Source organism: Equus caballus, chromosome 15 (assembly GCF_041296265.1).
Source record: "Equus caballus isolate H_3958 breed thoroughbred chromosome 15, TB-T2T, whole genome shotgun sequence".
Taxonomy (NCBI): Eukaryota; Metazoa; Chordata; class Mammalia; order Perissodactyla; family Equidae; genus Equus; species Equus caballus.
In genome coordinates, this window is record NC_091698.1 from 86984337 (window position 1) to 87005021 (window position 20685).

The following is a 20685-nucleotide window of genomic DNA, read 5'->3' on the forward strand; positions in this document are numbered from 1 at the left end:
ATTGCTCAGTTACACCAACCCCTTCTAAGAGGTAATCCATTTATTTTAACTGAGGCAGTCAGGATTTTCCAGTATCACGGATTCTTATTATTTTAGAATTTATTGCTTTACATATTCTTATTCCAAAACAGAACAAAATGAAATTAATGACCTTAGTAATAAGTCATAGGTTTTTCTCAGATTTTCACCTTCTCTGTATTCCAGCAAGATTAATTTACAAACCTCTAGCAAGAGAACCAACCAACTTTGACCTGTTCCCTACAATAATTATCTTTCTATACTTTCTGCCTATTTGGAAAAATATAATTAAAGAAAAAATATTTCGTTTTTAAATAAACATCTAACTAACTGTACCCTGTTTGGAATTTACATGTAGTTTAGAAAAATAGCACTATGCTTGTTTCTGTTGATACTACATTTCCGTTGATTGTTTTCAATTGTCTTACATAGTCTTTAAAGTGGGGATCCACCCCGTGATTTGGAAGTGTCACTGGATTCTTTAATCATATATCTTCCTTTTCTGGTCCAAGTGAAACCAATCCATCAGATCCCAAAGGTCTACAGGGACAGTCGACAGGGAGTAAAAGTGACACTTCTTGGTAAATACAAAACCCTTAATAATAAGTTTAGGAGAACAGGAGAGAAAAGTTTCCAAATCAATCTAAAGAACAATCACCAGGATCTCTTATATCAGGTGGGTGGACTCTGTCAACAGTGCTGAATTCAGTTGCTCATCTCAGAGGGTCATGACATAGATAAAATAATTATTAAATTGACATTTATTTATTCCAGTTCTTCTAACATAGTTTACTGAGTCTTAATCTTCACTCACCATAATTCTTATAGTTGACATGCTTTCCTAATTATTAGGATTACCTCTTTTTTTTTTAAAGATTGGCACCTGAGCTAACATCTGTTGCCCATCTTTTTTTTCTTTTTTCCCTTCTTCTCCCAAAGCCCCCGAGGACATAGTTGTATATTCTAGTTGTGAGTGCCTCTGGTTGTGCTATGTGGAACACCGCATCAGCATGGCCTGATGAGCAGTACCATGTCCACACCCAGGATCGGAACCAGTGAAACCCTGGGCCACCAAAGCAGAGCACGCAAACTTAACTACTCAGCCACAGGGCCAGCCCCAGATTACCTCCTTTTAAGATCTGGATCTTTTCTCAGTTTTTGAGGGTAGTGGGTGGGCGAGGAGGGTGAACTCTTCTCTAAAAACTAACCATTCTAACATAAAAAGTTTTAAACTTATGAAATCTATATATAGAAACCAATGCTAAAAAATGACTGCCAAGGAGTCAAAGTAAAGTAAAATTGTGCCTCAAATACCTTAGAATAAGTAGAAATTCTAAATGTCGGTGTCTTCATTTGGAAGCAAAGATTCCTACTGCATGATCTTGCTTGATGGTCCTTGATTTTATCATCAGAGCCAGTTCCAGTTACATTTCCATTAGTATGGATAGATCTAAAGTAGGAGAAAGAAGATACATTTAGTCCACTGAAAACACTACAAATTTTAGATACTGTGACACATCATTGTTTCTCTGAGCAAAGATTCTCACACAGATGCTTTAGTTGTTCAAGAAATGCCAATTCCCATTCGTGTCCCTACTTTAGATTTTAAAAATTGAAATTAAAGATTAAAAGTATAATAAATAAAGTTGATAACAGGTACTTAATTATTAGCTTTAAAAAAGTTCAGATCCCCAAAGGAGGTATGCAGCAAATTGGGCTTTGCATTGGTATTCTAAGGAGGCAAGGGGCCTGTAACTATTAGCTCACTCATCAGAGCTGCTGAAGTCACCCCAGCAGCAGTGGCCTCAGTACCCAGTTTCAGGTAAAATGGAACAGTAGGAAGAAACAGAATTCTCAGCAAAAGATACTTCTATGATAAGGAAGTGCCCAATATGATGACTACCATTCATTCCTGGGTCACTGTCAGTGGGATATTACAAGTTGGATTTTACTAAATTAATAGTAGTGCTCTATCTGCCCATTCTACCTCAAAGCTAACTCCAAACAGTGGGGATTTGGCAGACATCAGAGAATTCTTAAGAAATGTAAGCCCTATTGGCTTTCACTATTTAAAGTTTAATTGCTTTAGGCTTTACCACCCAGGGTTAAGCTTTTTACTTAACCCTTAAATATTCCCTTTAGATCACAAAGACACAGTGGATCAGACTCTAGAGATAACCATTATACCACAGGTCAATTCAGGAATCGTGCTAGTTAATTCTACCTGAGGCTCCCACTCCTGTCACCCTTGGGCTTTATTCCAAACACAAGCCATACTGACCAACTATCCTCTCTCCTATGTTCATGCCTACAGTGTTCCTTCTCTATGCTTTCTTACCCACTCCATGGGTTCCCCCACTGCTGCCCTTCCTTCTAACCTTTTCCACAGAGACTTCTGGAAACCCCTTTTACATAGTAAAACAAATCACCTCTACATCCTCAACCTCATCACTGAACACTCCTTTCAACCACTGGGCCAAATCTGGCTCTTGAAAAGAACCCTATAGAGTGAAGGCCAAGGCAGTAGGGGTCAACTCTCTCCACAGCGACATCGCCAGACCCAAACTCACAAACAATCCCCTTCCTTCTCTCAGGCTCATGCCATCTGGATATCCTACCCTCTTCTTCTCTTTGCCATTCAATATCCCACTCTATTTTTTCTAATTTGGGTCCAGACTCAATCCCTCAGGTATACTCTACCTACGCTTTCATCTCTCCAGTTGCTGTGCTATCACCAGTCTCAAAATCTTGGTTGTCACCCCAGCTATAAATCCATCTGGTATGTTACTTTCTTCCTTCCACTTCACCACCCTCAAATTCCTAATCCTGCATCAATCCCAATCACACACAGAGAAAAATCAAAAGCAAGTGAGGTCTTCAAATTCAGTTAGACACTGAATGCTATCCAGTAACTCTTTTACATGTTGTTAATTAGATCCTTCTCCCAAAACTCACACTGTCTTTGTTTCCAAATTTTTGCCACTCTCCCTCTTCCAGCCCCGTGGGGAGTAGGATGGGAGAGTAGTTTCTTCATGTTTTTCTTGACCGTTTGTGTAGGTTGTTCATATTGTGAAAATATCATTTCTTTTACTCACTTTTAACATTTTCTCAGTCTATCGCTGGCTTTTAATACTGAAGTTTTTATTTTTAGGTGGCTAGATTTGTCCATCATTGCCTTTTTCATTTCTTTTATTATTTCTCTGCTTAGAAATTTCTCCCCCTTCAATAATAGCAGGTACATACTCTGACTTTAACTTTTCTGTGGACTAGTTGTTTGAGTACTTCATTCCAAATGATGTATGGAATGAGATTTGACTCTAAACTGAACTATGTTCCAAATTGCCAGTTTTCCTCGCAACATTAAGTAGTTCTCATCGTTCTATGGTTTATTAAGTTTCTTCTTAATATATTTCACTTATTTGCCTACAATAAGGTTGATTTCTGGGCTATACTCTGTTTAAGTAATATAATTATTGATTCTTTATATGTTTTAATTGTGATAAAAATATTCTTTGGTATTCTCATCTCCTTATTCTCCCTGACCAGAGTCAGATACACTTTATCAGTTTGTAAAGATAACCCTGGTGATTTCATGACTAAGAAATGGTGGCCCAGTCTATTCTTTGAGTGCTGTGTATTTCTCTTATAGTTGTTGCCTACACACAATGCTCCTTTCTGCTTTTAGTGATCACCCATAATATTACTGGGTCTAGAACCAAAACCTTTCTAATCGGGCTAGAAAGCCACCCGTTTTATATACTTATTCACCTGAAGACAGATTCATAAAACCTTGTTTGTTGCAACTTTCCATGCTTTGTATTTACTTTTTCACTGGTAAAATCTGGTTTACATAAAACAAAGTTATCTCACACACAAGTTGTACAAAATAAAACTTGTGTATGCCAACATTTTTTTATCAGCTCTTTAGTATTTTTCAGATCCTTTTAAGATCCAGAGTTGCATTTATTTTTTACTTTTTTTGAACACGTACTACATTCACATGAATGAAGAAATCAAAATGATGTAAAAGGAACATACATTTGAGAAGTTTCATTCCTATACCATCCACATGCAGCTCACATTGCCCTTGCTTACACAGGTCATCACTTTTATTAGTTTCTTGTATATCGTTTCAGCAACTCTGTATGCAAATACACCTAACTACAAATATAGTCTTATTCCTCCTGCCTTTTTATATAAAATGTTCAGTTTTGCACCTTACTTTTTTTCACTCAGTACAGCCTGCAGATTTTCCATGTTAGTATATGTTTCTTCATTGTTTTTTAAAGCCTCATGATAGTTCATGGTGTGAATATATACTCATTTGTGTAACAAAGCCCCTATTTTTAAGAAATTAGATTCTATGAATTTAAGTCTTATTTCTGAAAGTAATTTATTACAAGAGCAACAACTATACAAACTAAAAAGTACAGGAACCTATGTGGGGTGATTTCACAAGTTTTTATTCCATTAATAAATATAAGTTCTCTTATGCATTGCTTTATCGTTTATCTCGAGTTTATTCTATGATCCTATCTAAAATCTATCAGATCTCCAGTTTATTCTATGATCCTATCTAAAATCCATCAGCCATTATAGTCATAATCTCTGAAAGTAGAACAATAGCCCTCAGGGTGAGAGGCCTCCAGTTCAACCTCACAGAGGGTTTCAATGGGCCTGTAAAAATGAAATACAGTTGTACCAGAGCCAAGACAGTTGTGCAAGAAATGTTCCATTCTACTTAGCGGGATCAGGAAAGGCTTCAAAGAGGAGGTAGCCGTTTGTGTTCAATCCTAAATGAAGTGCTCAAGAGGCAGATGAAGGTAAGAGAAAACTTAAAGAGGGATCAAAATAAACAGCAGTTTGAAATAGCATACCTTGTCAAGAACTCTTAAGTAGTTCCACTTCCACTTAGAATGCAGAAAGCCACAAAAGAATGTTGTTCCCACCCTAATGAGACAAAAGCCAGATCCATAAAATCGAAACTTCTCTTGAGCCTAACAAAGAGTTGAGGTTAGAAGGCAACCAAGTAAATTTGATTCCAAAGAGGAACAAGTTCCTCCAAGGAGAAATCATACACACAAATTGTTTTACCTTTGGCAGGTCACAGAAAAAGAAGTGGCCACCATACAAGCGCATAAGAAACACTCAGCTACGATTTTAACAAATTCTTAAAGACCAAGTAGAGATTAGTGTATCAGTTAGGAATAGTTGGGGACCCTAGACACAAGGAGAGTTTACACTCAATTGCAAGTTCTTCTACATGCCTCAACCAGATGCTCACAAGAAAGATCAGAGGTAGGACAGGAAAGCAGAGAGAGCCCTGCATCATTGGGGCAAGAGTGCAAGAGCTGACAAGCATAGGCCTGAAGCCCTGCCTGATTCCCCAGCCTTTCTCCCACACAGAGCAAAAGCCTTGAGCCACTAGGGAAAGGACAGAAAACCTTCTTACCCCAGGGTCCAGGAAAAAACCCACTGCTTCAGAGGAAAAGAGAAACAAACTGCCTCTGCCTCTAGGGGAGGGGGAGAAAACACTCTCAAGCCCCCAGACACAGGCAAAAATATACTGATGCTAGGAGAGGACAGAGGCAAAAAAAAACCCTCTGCCACTATGGGGGAGAGGAAGAAAGAAAAAGTCTTGGGCAAAGGATCCTGCACCAATATCAAGAAGAGATCTACTACCACTAGGGGAGGGACAGGATATTGCTAGCCAAGACCCAACAAAAATATACAACAGAGTTTGACTGCCACAACAAAGAGAGCAGAAAAGCTGAGAAGGCCCTACTACCAGTGCCCAGAAACATAGGGCCTGACCAGGATTGAGTCTGGACTGGAACAAAAGAGAAGCCTGCCCTGCCCCACAAGCATAGCATTGAGTAACAAGCAACAATAGTCTATCATTGGGAAAGGGACAATAACATGAAGAGAAATCTCTCTGTTGCACAAATGTGCAAAGACTGTTGAAAGATGAGGGCAGTTCAGAAACACAAAGAAAATCCTGTAGTACCACATGCCACACTCTAAACACAAGGGAACAGCAGCTAACTGCTGGAGAAATCTGAAGCCTGTGGTGCAGTGAAGGTAATGATGGCAACAAAATCAAAACCCAGCTCAATTCATGATTAGATTGACTCAACCTCCAACACAAACAGCCTGACAGAAGAGGATCACTTCAACCTCTCCTATTCTTCTGCATCCAATGGTGAGCCATTAAATCAAAAATTATGAGGTATGCACAAAAGCAAGAAAAAATTACCCTTTGTCAAGATATAATGCAATCAGCAGTATCAGAAATGCTTCAGATATTGAAACTATGAGACATTTTAAAATAATATAAATATGTTAAATGACCTAATAGAAAAGGCGGACAACATGCTTAAAGAGATGGAAAATCTCAGCAGTGAAAAGGAAACTTTAAAAAAGTAAAGGCTGGAAACAACAAAAAAAATATATTAGAGAAGAAAAATTCCTTTGACAGGTTCAACATCAGTCTGGACATAGCTGAGGAAAGAATTAGTGAACTTGATGACAAGTCAACAGAAATAATCCAAAATGAAACCATAGCTTAAAAGAACGGGGGAAAACACAGTTTAGAGCATCCAAGAGCTATGGAATTATATAAAAATGTCTAACATCCATTGAACTGGAGCCCCAGGAGAATAAAACAAATACAATGAGATACAAGACATACATGAAGAGATAATGGCCAAGAATTTTCCTAAATGGATCCAAGACAACAAACCAAAGATCAAAAAATCCCAGAGAATCCCAATCATGATAAATATCAAAATGCACACAAATAAACATACATGGATATATCATAGTCAGACTGCATAAAAACAAAGATAAAAATCTCAAAGGCAGAGAGAACAAAGAAACATTATATACAAACAACAAAGATTAAAATTTCCTGCTCTTCAGGAAATTACACAAGCCAAAAGACGATACTGAGTATACATCTTTCAGGTACTGAAAGGAAAAAGAGCTGAACACAGAATTCTACAACCAGTTAAAATATTTTTCAAAAATGAAGGAAGAAAGAAAGATTTTTGAAGAATAAAACCTGAGAGAATTCACTGCCTTCAGACACCAGAAATGTTAAAGGAAGTTCTTTAGGCAGGAGTGAAAATTTGGATCTACAAAAAAGAAATGAAGAGCATTAGAAAGAGAAGGTAAATATAAAAAACTATTTCTTTTCTTATTTTTATTCATTTTAGAAGGTTAAACACCAACTAAAGCAAAAAATAATGTATTGTGGAGTTAATAACATATATAGAAGTATACATGTATAAAATACATATATACCATAACCTAGAGCAACCACTAATATTATGTGTGTGTGTGTGTGTATATGTATGCATGTGTTTGTGTACATATATATGTGTACATATATAGAATAAGCCAAGTGTTAGATAAAATGGAATTATGAAAGATAATTAATTTAATACAAGGGAGAAAAACAAGAAAAATAAACAAAAAAAATTTAAAAATAGTAAACGAACAGCAAGGTGGTAGATTTAAATCCAAACTTATCAATGATTATATTAAATAGAAATTATCCAAGCACTCAACTAAAAGGTAGAGATTATCAGATCAAATTAAAAAAACAAGGTCCAACTATATGCTATCCACAAGCCCTTTACTTTAAATACAAAGACAAAGAAAGGTTAAAAGTAAAAGGATAGAAAGGAAAGATAGCATGGCTATATTAATATCTGACAAAGCAGACCTCAGAACAAGGAACATTATCAGGGACAAAGAGAGACACAATATAATGATAAAGGATCAATTCATCAAGAAGGCATAGCAATCCTATATGTGTTTTCACCTAACAACACAGTTTCAAAACAAATGAAACAAAAACTTAAAAAACTGTAAGGAGATTAGACAAACCCACAATTACAGTCATAGACATTAATACTCCTTTGTTATTAACCAACAGAACGAGAAGACAGAAAAAAAAGACTTGACAACACTATCAACTGACTTGACCTAACTGGACATTTATAGAACATTCTACACTACAAGAGGAGACTATACATTCTTCTCAAGGGCACACAGAATATTCACCAAGAAAGACCGTATTGTGGGCCATAAAACAAACCTCAAGATCATTAAAAGAATTAAAATCAAATAACGTATTTTCTCTGACCAAAACAGAATTAAATTAGAATCAATAACTGAAAGATTAAGAATTACCAAAGATTAGGGGCCGGCCCCGTTGCCAAGAGGTTAAGTTCTCGTGCTCTGCTTTGGTGGCCCAGGGTTTGGCCAGTTCGGATCCTGAGCACGGACATGGCACCACTCATCAGGCCATGCTGGGGCAGCGTCCCACATGCCACAACTAGAAGGACCCATAACTAAAAATATGCAACTATGTGTCAGGGGGCTTTGGGGAGAAAAAGGAAAAATAAAATCTTTAAAAAAAAAGAATTACCAAAGATTAGAAATTAAACAACACATTTCTAAATACTCCAAAGGTCAAAAAGTAAGAGATATTAGAAAATATTTATTTTTTTTTTAAGATTGGCACCTCAGCTAACAACTGTTGCCAATCTTTTTTTTTTTTTTCCTGCTTTTTCTCCCTATTCCTCCCAGTACATGGTTGTATATTTTAGTTGTGGGTCCTTCTAGTTGTGGCATGTGGGATGCCGCCTCAGCATGGCTTGATGAGTGGTGCCATGTCTGAGCCCAGGATTCAAACTGGCGAAACCCGGGGCCGCCGAAGCAGAGCGCGTGAACTGAACCACTCGGCCACGGGGCCAGCCCCTAGAAAATATTCTTAATTGAATGAAAAATAAAACAACATATCAAACTCTGTGGGAGACCACTAAGTAGTTCTTAGAAATTTATAGCATTAAATGCTTATATTAGAAAAAAAGAAAAGTCTTGAATCAATAATCTAAGCCTCCATCTTAAAGAAGTAGAAAAAGGAGAGCAAATTAAACACAAAGCAATCAGAAGGAAAGAATAAAATTGAAAACAAAAAAAATAGAAAAAATCTATGAACCCGAAATATAGCTCTTTGGAAAGTTCTATAAAATTGAATAAACTTCCGGCCAGAGTGATCAAAAAAAAAGGAGAGAAGCCACAAGTTACCTATATCAGGTATGAAAAGGGGATATCACTAGAAATCTTATAGATATTAAAAGGATAATAAGAGAATATTATGAACAACTTTATGGCAATATATTCTACAACTTCGATAAAATGTACCAAGTTCTTGAAAGTTTGAAGACAAATCGCCAAGTTCACTCAAGAAATTAGATAACAAGAATAATAGCTCTTGGTATATTAAGGAAATTCAGTTCGTATTTTTAAATCTTCCCATGAAGAAAGTTCCATGGCTAATGACTTCCTTGGTAAATTCTACCAAACACCTAAGGAAGAAATCATACCAATGCCATATAACATATACTCTTCCAGAAATAAATGAGAAAACACTTCCCAATTCATTTTATGAGGACAGCATTACTCTGATAGAAAAATCAGACCAAAAAAAAAACCTGTAAGAAAAATAAACTACAAACCCATACTCTTTCCTGAACATAGAGACAAATGTCTTAATCAAATCTTAGAAGAATGAATCCAGCAATATATAAAGAGGGTACATGCCATCCTCTCTCCTTCCAGTGCTCTAAGCAGACAACACTTCTACTGCTATTCTTCACGGCCAATTTTTCAGGACTCGGTGGCCTGGTCCTTGACTCCTAGACTCAGTCTGGAAGCTCTGCTGAAATCTGTCCACTGTGGGCGACCTTGCTGGTATTTGAAATACTGATGGCATAGCTTTCAGCATCACAGCAACACACAGACGCCATAGTGTGACAATTGACAGACAAGTGGTGTGGTTTCCTGACAGGGAAACAAACCTAGGCCACAGCAGTGAGAGCACCGAGTCTTAACCACTAGACCACCAGGGCTGGCTCATATCAAGAGACTAAAACATAAACGATCATCTTGCTAGATGAAAAAAAGATTAGAAAAAAACCACGGCCATTCATGAGTCAAAACTCTCAGAAAACTAGAAACAGCAGAGAACATCCTCAGCCTAGGACATAAATCCACAGCTACTATCATACATAATCATGAAAGACTGAATGCTTTCCCTCTAAGGTCAGGAACAAGGCAATAACATCTGCACTCTCCACTTCTATTCAACACTGTACTGTATTGCCAGTACAATAACGAAAGAAAACAAAATAAAACCCTAGAGATGAAAAAAAAAAAACTGTCTTTTTTCACAGGTGACAGGATTGTATATAGAAAAAAACAAAGAATCCACTACTAAAATTAATAAGTGAATTTAGCAAAATTGCAGGATACAAGGTCAACATACAAAATTCAATTGTACTTCTATATGGTAGCAATTAATAAATAGAAATTAACAAAAGAGTAGCAGTTACATTTGCATCAAAAAAGAAATACTTAGGGTAAATACAACAAAATAAAAGGAAGATCCATGTGCTAAAAATACAAAATACCAAGTGAGAAGTCAAAGACCTCAATAAACAGATACATACTGTTTTCAAAGATCAGATCAATCAATATTGTTAAGATATCAATTCTCCCCAAATAATTTACAGATTTAGTGTAAATGCCAATTAAAATCCCATCAGACTTTTTTGTAAAAACTGACAAGCTTACTCTAAAGTTTATATGGAAATGTACAGAACCTAGAATACTCAAAACAATTTTGAAAAAGAAGAATAAAGTTGGAAAATTTAAACTACCTCATTTCGACTTTTATAAAGCTATAGTTATGAAGGCACTATAATTCTAGCATAAAGATAAACATACAGATCAATGGAACAGAAGAGACAGTCCAGAAATAGATCTACATATTTATGGTCAAATGATTTTCAACAAAAGTACCAAGGTAATTCAATGCAAAAAGAACTATCATTCTAACAACTGGTGCCAGAACAACTGACACCCACATGGGGACAGGCGGATGGAGGAGGCGAAGAACCTCATCCCAACACCTCACATCTTACACAAAAAGTAATAGACCTAAATATAAAAGAAAGAAAAGTTGGGGCCGGCCTCATGGCTGAGTGGTTGGGTTCATGCACTCCACTGCAGCAGCCCAGGGTTTTGTCGGTTTGGATCCTGGGCGCGGACATGGCACTACTCATCAGGCCATGCTGAGACAGTGTCCCACATAGCAGAACCAGAAGGACCTACAACTAGAATATACAACTATGTACTGGAGGGCTTTGGGGAGAAGAAGAAGAAAGAAGAAAAAAAAAAAGACTGGCAATAGATGTTAGCCCAGGTGCCAATCTTTTTAAAAAAAAAAAAAAAAACCAAAGCCATAAAACTTCTAGAGGAAAACATAGAAGAAAATCAGACCCTACCCTAGGTTAGCCCAGGGGCTAGCAAGCTTTTTCCGCAAAAGGCCATATAGTAAATATTTTAGGCTTTGTCAGCTATACAGTCTCAGTTGCAAATACTGAACTCTGTCCCTGAAGCACAAAAGTAGCCATAGACAATGTGTAAACAAATGGGTGTGGCCATGTTCCAAAAACACTTTATTTACAAAAACAATCAGTGGGCTGAACTGACTGTAGGTTGCCAACCCCTGAGTTAAGCAAAGAGTTTTGAGATATGACACAAAAAACACAAACCATAAAAGAAAGAAATTCATATATTGCACTTAAAATTTTAAACTTCTGCTCTTCAAAAGACAGTGCTATGTTGGACCAGCCCCATAGCCTAATGGTTAAGCTTGGCATGCTCTGCTTTGGTGGCCAGGGTTCAGTTCCTGGGCGCAGACCTACACCAGTCGTCAGCAGCCATGCTGTGGCAGTGACCCACATACAAAATAGAGGCAGGCTGGCACAAATGTTAGCTCAGGGCAAATCTTCCTCAGGGGGAAAAGTAAAAAAAGACAGGGCTGTAAAAATGTACAGATAAACCACAAACTTGGAGAAAATATTTGTAAAACAAATATCTGATAAAAAACTTGTTTCTGGAATATAAACAACCCTCCAATAAACTAAGAAAATAAACAGTCCAATGAAAGTAATAGACAAAGTATTGGGACAATGCAAAAATGACAACTCTAACAAGCAGTCTACTTACATGGTACATGTATTTAATCTTTCCTACTGGCCTTTAAGCTCCCTAAAGTTAGACTACTCCTATCTGAATGGAGCACCCAACATTCTGCCTTACACAAGAAGATAACCAACAAATGAAATAAAAGTATCAGAGCATTTTTTAAAAGTTAATTTTTAGGGGCCAGCCAGGTGGCGTAGTGGTTAAGTTCGTGTGCTCCACTTCAGTGGCCCAGGGTTTATGGGTTCAGATCCTGGGCACAGACCTACACACCACTCATCAAGCCATGCTGTAGAGGCATCCCATACACAAAATAGAGGAAGACTGGCACAGATGTTAGCACAAGGACAATTTTCTTCAAGCAAAAAGAAGACGATTGGCAACAGATGTTAGCTCAGAGCCAATCTTCCTCACCAAAAAAAAAAGAAGAAGAAGAAGAAGAAGCAGTTAATTTTTAAAGAAGTTAATACATGTAGTTGGTAGAAAAAGTAAACTGCACTAATGGGTCATGGTAAATAGAAATTTTCCTCCAATCATCCAGCTCTCTTCCATTGTTTACTGGGTATTCATAAGTATTCTATACATATAAAAGCATTTAAGTATATTTTTAATGAAAGTGGTGGCATACTATACACAGTTTCTCATCATGATTTTTTTTTTTTACTTAATGTATCTTAGAGCTTACTTCATATCACTCTTTATAGAATTCCTTCATTTTTTAAAAAACAACTTCATGATACTATATGAATATATCATAAATTTATTTAACTAGTTTCTCATTGATGGACTCATATTGTTTCCAATATTTTGCCATTACTGACAATGCTGTAAAGAATATCTGTGTACTCATGAAGCGTTATTACTGAGTCAAAGAGTATCTGGATTTTCAATTAAGATAGCCTTTGCTACACTATGCTCCACGAAGTTTATCATGGCCTAAAAAAATATATAGACATGTCAGTAAAGCTTCTAGATAAGGGAAACTAAGATAAGGCAGTAAATTTTCATAATAAAGGCCCAATTCCCAAGCAAAGATGCTTTAAAGATTTTCAATACTAAGTAAAACTTGTTAATCCAAGATAAATTTACAGCGAGTGAAAATGAGAAGAGTGAGATTTAGCATGGACCCCTACGATCCTCCAACTTTTTCTACTAAATTAAGGAGACAATTTTTATTTAATATTTATAACCTGTTTAATTTCTAAAAGGACTTAAATTGGTTACAAGTTAAAATACAAGGTAAAGAGGATTAATCACAACAAAACTATGTAAATAAAAGTAAAAATTATATACTGTGGTAGTTGGTATAGCCACATACTCTCCTCCAAAGACCAGCTGCCATCAATTCCTTCCCTCCCTGTGCACACATGTCACTCCACCCATCAAGAGATGGGACTTATTTCCCAGCTCTTTGAACCTTGGCTGGTCTTGTGACTTGCTTTAACTAACAGGATGTATTGAAAGTGATGTTCTGAAATTCCAGAGACCAGGAGGACTGGCAGCTTCCTCTTTCTCCCTCTTGGAAGTTAGAAGCCACGTAAGAAATTCAACTACCCTGAAACTACCATGCTGTGGAGAGGCCATATGGAGGCATGCCAAAGTGCCAGACATGTGAGTGAAGGCTTCTTAGATTGTCCAGCCCAGCCCGCTACTAGCTCAGTGAGTGATCCCAGCTGATGCCACACAGAGCAGAAGAATCCCCCAGCCAAGCCCTGCCCAAATTCTTGACCCACAGAAGTGTAAAAATAATAAATCAACGTTGCCTTAAGCCACTAAGTTTTGGGATGACTTGTTATATGACAGACACTATCAAGCTCATGATATCAGCAAACTAAAACAGTGAGTGTCAAATTTGGGTCTATCTTTTCAGGTTTATAAGTTTTCATCTTCTGATAAGAAGACATGTAAATTTAGTATCTGAACTGTATGCACCTGTAGAAAGAATAATGAACCAAGTGGACAATAGTTTCAAATATAATTTTAGAAAATGCACATCATTCAAATGATGTTCCTTATAGATAGCTTCTATGTAGACAGATGGCATATCATTAAATCAGCAGTCAGAACACGCATTTTCAAGTCAGAGGAGACTGAGATACTTTTTTCTCTCAAGATTAAAACAAGAAACTAGATGAATACATAATTAAGATATTCATCAAACTACCTTCTCATATCTGATATTTTAAGTGAGCTTTTGATAGACAGTAAATAGCTGTCAGTTTGTGATTAAATCTTCTAATAAGAACACACAGAATAAAAACTCTACAAGCTTGGTTAAAGTTTGTCTCATATAATTTAGGAGCCCAAAAATCTACTTTTCCCCTAGAACTGCTTCCTCAGATCACCAATATTCATTAATGACATATCCCATGAAAATACCCTGGTCCTTGACTTATTTAATTTTAAACAGCCTCCACACAAATAACTGATCCCTTTTAGTCACTAAGTGCAGCCCACACTCAAGGGCTTGGGATTTAAGTTCCACCTCCTTGAGGGAGGGAAGTGTCTGCATAAATTTACCCAGAATTCTTCTGTACGGGATAAATAAATAAGTGGGGGCACTTATTTATTCAATCATTTATTTTAATCAATATGGACTTAGGGATATTTACTTTATACTTCAGGTTATAATACAATACTCTGTTATTTTACTGCTCAAATTGTTCCAGCTTTGGTCATTTGATACTCTTTCAGATTGGCACCTGTATCCTTTTGCCAAGCCCCTATCCTTTTGGATTTTAAGTATTTTCTCACTTTCCGGCACTATAAAATGTTTCAGGCTCATCCTGCATATTCCTGCCCCAGTCTAAGCATCAGCCATTTTCCAAGGAGCTTTAGTTCTTTTTAGCGGAGAACAGTATTAGAAATCAAGATCTGGGTGCTGAGTGTGCTCAGTGCTACTGGGGTATCTTTGCTTCTAGACCCTTTCAGCAGACAGAGCTAAGAAACACATGTCTGTATAATAGGCCATATATACATACATACATATCTATAATTGTTTCTATATTAAGCTAAACAGGAGTTCATACTGATGTCTCCAACTCTAATCCAGTACCATATGATTCGTTCCAGCCTTTCCCTTGCCCATGGTTATCTGTAATCTCACTCTCCAAGAGCGAGTAACCTGGCTCCCACAATTCACCATCCATGTACTTATTTGTTTAATACCAGTATACACATACAATGGTTTCAGAATTATCGGCCCACTCTCTCCCGAACTTTTGTCCTACCTTTTTAGTCCCTCCTTCCAAAAGTCTTATTAGGAAAAGAATCCTCATTTTAGATGTATGTGTTCCTAAGATATTTCACCTAAATCATCATCTCTTCTCTGTCTGCACATTGTACTTGGGTGATCTTTCATATCCATGACTTTATTTATTTTCCAAATGCTGATGCTTTCCAAATCACTATCTCCAGCCCAGATCTCTCTCCCAAACTTCAAACCTACTTATCTAACTATCTACTGGATCTCAACTTAGGTGCCCCATAGGTAACTCAAACTGAACTCATCATCCTTCCTTAATCTTCTCCTCCAAGATTTCCCTACTGAATGGCATCATGATCATCAACCTATTGCACAAACCAGAAATTTAAGATCAGGTCTGTCCTCTTCCCTTTATATCTTCCTAATATCCAACCCACCAAAGCCTAAACCTTTCTCAAATCCATCCACTTCTGTCCATCCCATGACCCTGGTATAGGCAACTCAACATCACATCTCTGACCTAGAAAATTTATTGTTAGAATAAATAAATAAGACAATTCTCTAACTGATCTCACTACCTTCAATTTTACTGGCTCTAAACCGATAATCTCTACACTATAGCCTGAGTGATCTTTCTAAAAAACAAACCAGGTAATATCACTTTTTCATGATTAAAAACTTTTAATAGCTCCCCATTCCTCTCCAGATAAAACCAAACCGCTTTGATATTGTTTTCAAGGTTCTGTGTGATACTGTCACTAGTTACCTCTCCAGTGTCATCTGTTCATTTCTCTCATTTTGTATTCTCTGCAATCAACTAATCTGAAATCTTCTCAACTTCTCTCTCCTGTCTTCTTGTCTCAACTCAGATGTTTCTTCTTCAGAAAGCCATCTCTGCCTCCTCCTTAAATCTGAGTTAAGTATTCCTGCTCTATGCTCACATTCTACCATGTAGTCTACTCACTGTAGCATTCATTTTACTGCATTGTAACTACCTGGTAATTTTTTGTATGGATCGACAGACTGTACGCTCCATCAGGGCAAAAATCACATTATCTTGTTTTTCAGTGCATCTCTCAAAGCCTAGTACATCAAAGGAATACAATAAATGATTAAAATAAATACTTCTGAGTTTCTATTTTTATTTCTGTAGTTTAGATTTAATGACTATTTTACAGGTAATCAAAATGAAATATCTTCTGTAAGGTACAGAGTTTAATACTAGCCTGTTAAATCAAGTTTACTAATTATATTATTCTATAGAGTATTTCCTTGGATTCTTTTTCTCCAAAAAGGTATAAAGCTAGCATAATTTCTGAAACTATATCTGTCTGAAAAATCTGTCTTTTGACTTTATATATAACTAACAATGTGGTACGGTATAAAACTCTGAGGTCTTATCCTTTTCCTTCCCAACACTGTAGATATTACAGTAGTTACCTAACTCCAACCAGGAATCAATGCTATTTGGTGACGTTTTCACTAGTCCCCAGTACAATCAAAAAAGGTGACAGCGTTGTTCGACATAAAACAAAAATTACTCAGTTGTTTATTTGCTTTATATTTTATATCCTTATTTAGCCAAAAAAAACTTTGATAATTTATGTTAATCATTCAAATTTTACACTAGCATTTTATTAGTCCATAAATCCAAAGGTCTGGATTCCCTAATCTAGCATTTTTCATTAAATAGAAGACTAGATTCCAACTTGATTATCTCTCCTTTGAAAATCAATAGTTTTTCCTCCTTGAATACTTGTAAAATTTTCTCTCATTCTTAAGCATCAGAAACACGACTAGTCTAATTACTCATCTTGTTTGCTATTTGGTGAGTTCTATTAAAAGTGCAAGTCTTCAGTTTGGCAACATTTTCAATGCTTTCTTTGAGTACTTCTTGATTACTTATACATCATCTCTGTTCTCTCCTTTTACAACACTCAGTTTACGTATACCAGATCTCTTGGATCTATCTATTATGTCTATTATCTTTTTGTCATAATCTCCATCTCTATCTTTCCATAATTCTGGGCCATCATTTGAACTAGTCTTCTAATTCACTGATATATTTCCTGGAGTATTCGATCTACTTTTCATTGATATTATATATTTTACTTCAATATTAACGATTTTGCTTTCCAAAAACTTTTTCCTATTCTCAGACGCCCCTTGTTCATGACAATCCCCTCTTAAATTTCACTGAGTCTAAAAATTTGAATTTTTTACATCTGATGCAGCATCATAACTATTTCACATACAGCTACCTGCTATGGAAATTCAAATTATTTCTTCTTTTGAACTACTGAGTCTTCTTATCTCCTATGATTTTTCTATTTGCTCATACCTACAAGAGGGATAAATGTCCTTCCAGAATCAGAACCTGAGAAAAGCTCTCTCAGGAACTATTTAGATCAGTGTTAAAACCCTTTTCAGAAAATCTCCCCTTTATGTCAACCCTGGAAACCCAAAACCAGCTGGGGCCACAACCTCTTCTCCACCTGCTAAGGCTAGCCTCAGCAACAGCCTTAATCCAGTCAGTGGACTGGCCCTCTGTGTCAGTTTAGATTAGATTCAGTTGCAGATGAACAAATACCTGTGGTTTATAGAAAAGAGAGGTTTATTTTTTCTCTCACATAAGAGGTCTGGAGGTAGGTAGGGCAGGATAGATTAGCAGCTCTAAAGTCACCAAGGACCACCACTCGTTCTACCTTTTCACTCTGCCAGCCTTACCCGATGGCATCTATGCTCAAAGTCATCTCATGGTCAAAAGATGACTGCTGCGGGAAATGCAAATCAAAACTACACTAAGATATCACCTTACACCTGTTAGAATGGAAAAAATATCCAAAACCAAGAGTGACAAATGTTGGAGAGGCTGTGGAGAAAAAGGAACCCTCATACACTGTTGGTGGGAATGCAAACTGGTGCTGCCACTATGAAAAACACTATGGAGATTCCTCAAAAAGTTAAGAATAGAAATACCTTATGACCCAGCCATCCCACTACCGGGTATCTATCCTAAGAACCTGAAATCAGCAATTCCAAAAGTCCCATGCACCCCTATGTTCATCGCAGCATTATTCACAATAGCCAAGTCATGGAACCAACCTAAGTGCCCAGCAACTGATGATTGGATAAAGAAGATATGGTATATATATACAATGGAATACTACACAGCCATAAAAAAGGACAAAGTCGTCCCATTCACAACAACATGGATAGACCTTGAGGGTATTATGTTGAGTGAAATAAGCCAGACAGAGAAAGACGAACTCTGTATGACTCCACTCATAGGTGGTAGTTAACATATGGACAAAGAGAACTGATCGGTGGTTACCAGGGGAAAGGGGGGTGGGGGGAGGGCACTAGAGGTTAAGTGGTGTACCTACAACATGACTAATAATGATGTACAACTGTAATTTCACAAGGTTGTTAACTATCATAACCTTAATAAAAAAAAAAAAAAAAAAGATGACTGCTGCAACTCCAGAAATCACATCCATGTCCTAGGCAGAAGAAAGGAAGAAGGGACAAGAGTTCCTCCTGAGGCTTCCTCAGATGAGTCCATCTCCTTCAAAAAGCTGTCCTAGAAGGCAAAGGCCAAAGCCAAACCCAAACCCAAACCCAAAGGCTTCTGTTTACAACTGCTGGGGAATGTCATTTTATAGTTGGCCTTAATGATATGTCCACATTATAGCAGTTATATTACTAAGAAAGAAAGGGAGAACAGATACTGGGTTGGCAACCAGCACTCTTGACCCTATCATTTTTCTCCCTCTCCTGAACAAGTTTCTAGTTTGCCAACATCTCTCTTAATTATGGTATTCAGAATTAAAGGCAAACAACAGATGTGACATGTATTTTCACTAGAGTAGAATAATTAATTCTTCCTGCAGTCAGAACATAATACTTCAATTTTAAGACTGTTCAAATTTTCCCAGAAGTCATATCAAACTTATAATTGTCTAAAATGCCCGATTTTTTTGCTAGAACTATTCTAAAACAGGATTTCTCCATCCTGTATTTCTACAATTGATTTTCAAGGACTCTTAATTGAGCATCTTCAGTGTGATACTGTGGTCAAGTTAAAGACACAAAAAGCCTTGAAAGGCTTGTGGTATCAAGTAAGGAGACAGCAGATAAATAGATGAACAGAATGTAAGATATCATATGAATCTTTCCAAAATAAAGAGACAATATGTGCTACAAAAATGCAGAGTTAGAATAGTTTAAGAGTGAAATCGGGAGGAAGTGAAAGGTTAGAAGAGAATGTAAGAAAACACCTGACAATGTTTGTAAGAAAGGGTAAGAAACCCATAGAGAGGCTAGAGAAGAAAATAGGACTAATGGAACAACATCCTTCAACCTGCATCCTACCCCCATGTCCCAGCTCCACAGATCCCACTCCTCTGCAAACCTATGTCTGCAGAATCTATATTCACAACCTCTACCACCCTACCTTCCACTTATTCCTCACCCGACTCCAATCTGGCTTTAACCCTACCACTCCATTGAAGCTGCTCCTGTTTTGGTCATCTCAATTGCCAGGTCACTACTTAGCCCTTATTTACCCTTTGGTAATCTGGTCTCACTGACCACGCCCTTCTCTGGTTTCCGTGACATTACTCTTGGTGCACCTCTTACTCTCCAACCATTCTTCCCTCCTTGTCTTTGCTGACTCCTCTTCTTCCACATACCTCTCAAATGCTAGTGGTCATTTTGTCTCAAAGTCTCTGCATTCTTCCTGAGCAACCTCACCCATGAGCACGAGATCTACTACCATTATCACCTGTATATGACTTCCAAATGTTGCTCAAGCCCAAACATTTGAGTTCCACTGGCACCAAAAAGATTGTTCCATTTCAACAACCATATTTTTCATTCCCCAGATCTCTAATTGACTCCTCTTAATAAATGCCTACTCTTGTTTTATTACTTGTTTTTGTTAAGAATACAATAAATTCACTATCTCACTAAAATTATTGGCTACACTTATTTTAAAACCACAACATGGTTTTTCAAAACTTATTTTAGAATACTGTTCTGGTAACTTTTTATTTGACTCTAAGCTCTTCTGTTTGTTGATTCTCTTTCATGGTGTTGGCCTGAAAAAATCAGGAAATTCTTATCTATGTATTTGGAATTCTGTTACATTCTGCTGGATTCTTGTGTTACGGTTCATTCAGGCAGCAATACTCATTTCATACTGCTTTCAGGAGGAGTGGACGGGGAGCAGAACATGCCACCAGACAGGTGTCTGACTGCCTGGTCTTCTAAGTGTGTATATAGCCAGTTACCCAAGGTGCTTCCCAGTCTCATACACGCAGTTTTCAGACGGAAACAGACCTTTGTGGCCCAAACTGGTGTTAGAATGTACAGAGTCGGAGCTGCTTCGCTGCTCA

The 20685-nt window shown here is 37.1% G+C and overlaps 1 protein-coding gene across 25 annotated transcripts in view; it reads right to left on the minus strand.

The window, feature by feature from the left end:
• Window positions 1-20685, minus strand: part of NCOA1 (nuclear receptor coactivator 1) — a 250453-nt gene that overhangs the window by 196716 nt on the left and 33052 nt on the right. For all 25 annotated transcript variants that reach the window (XM_070235838.1, XM_023619408.2, XM_070235849.1 and 22 more), the window contains exon 2: window positions 1333-1468. The gene's annotated coding sequence lies outside the window, so the exon portion shown is untranslated. The remainder of the gene's footprint in view (window positions 1-1332; window positions 1469-20685) is intronic.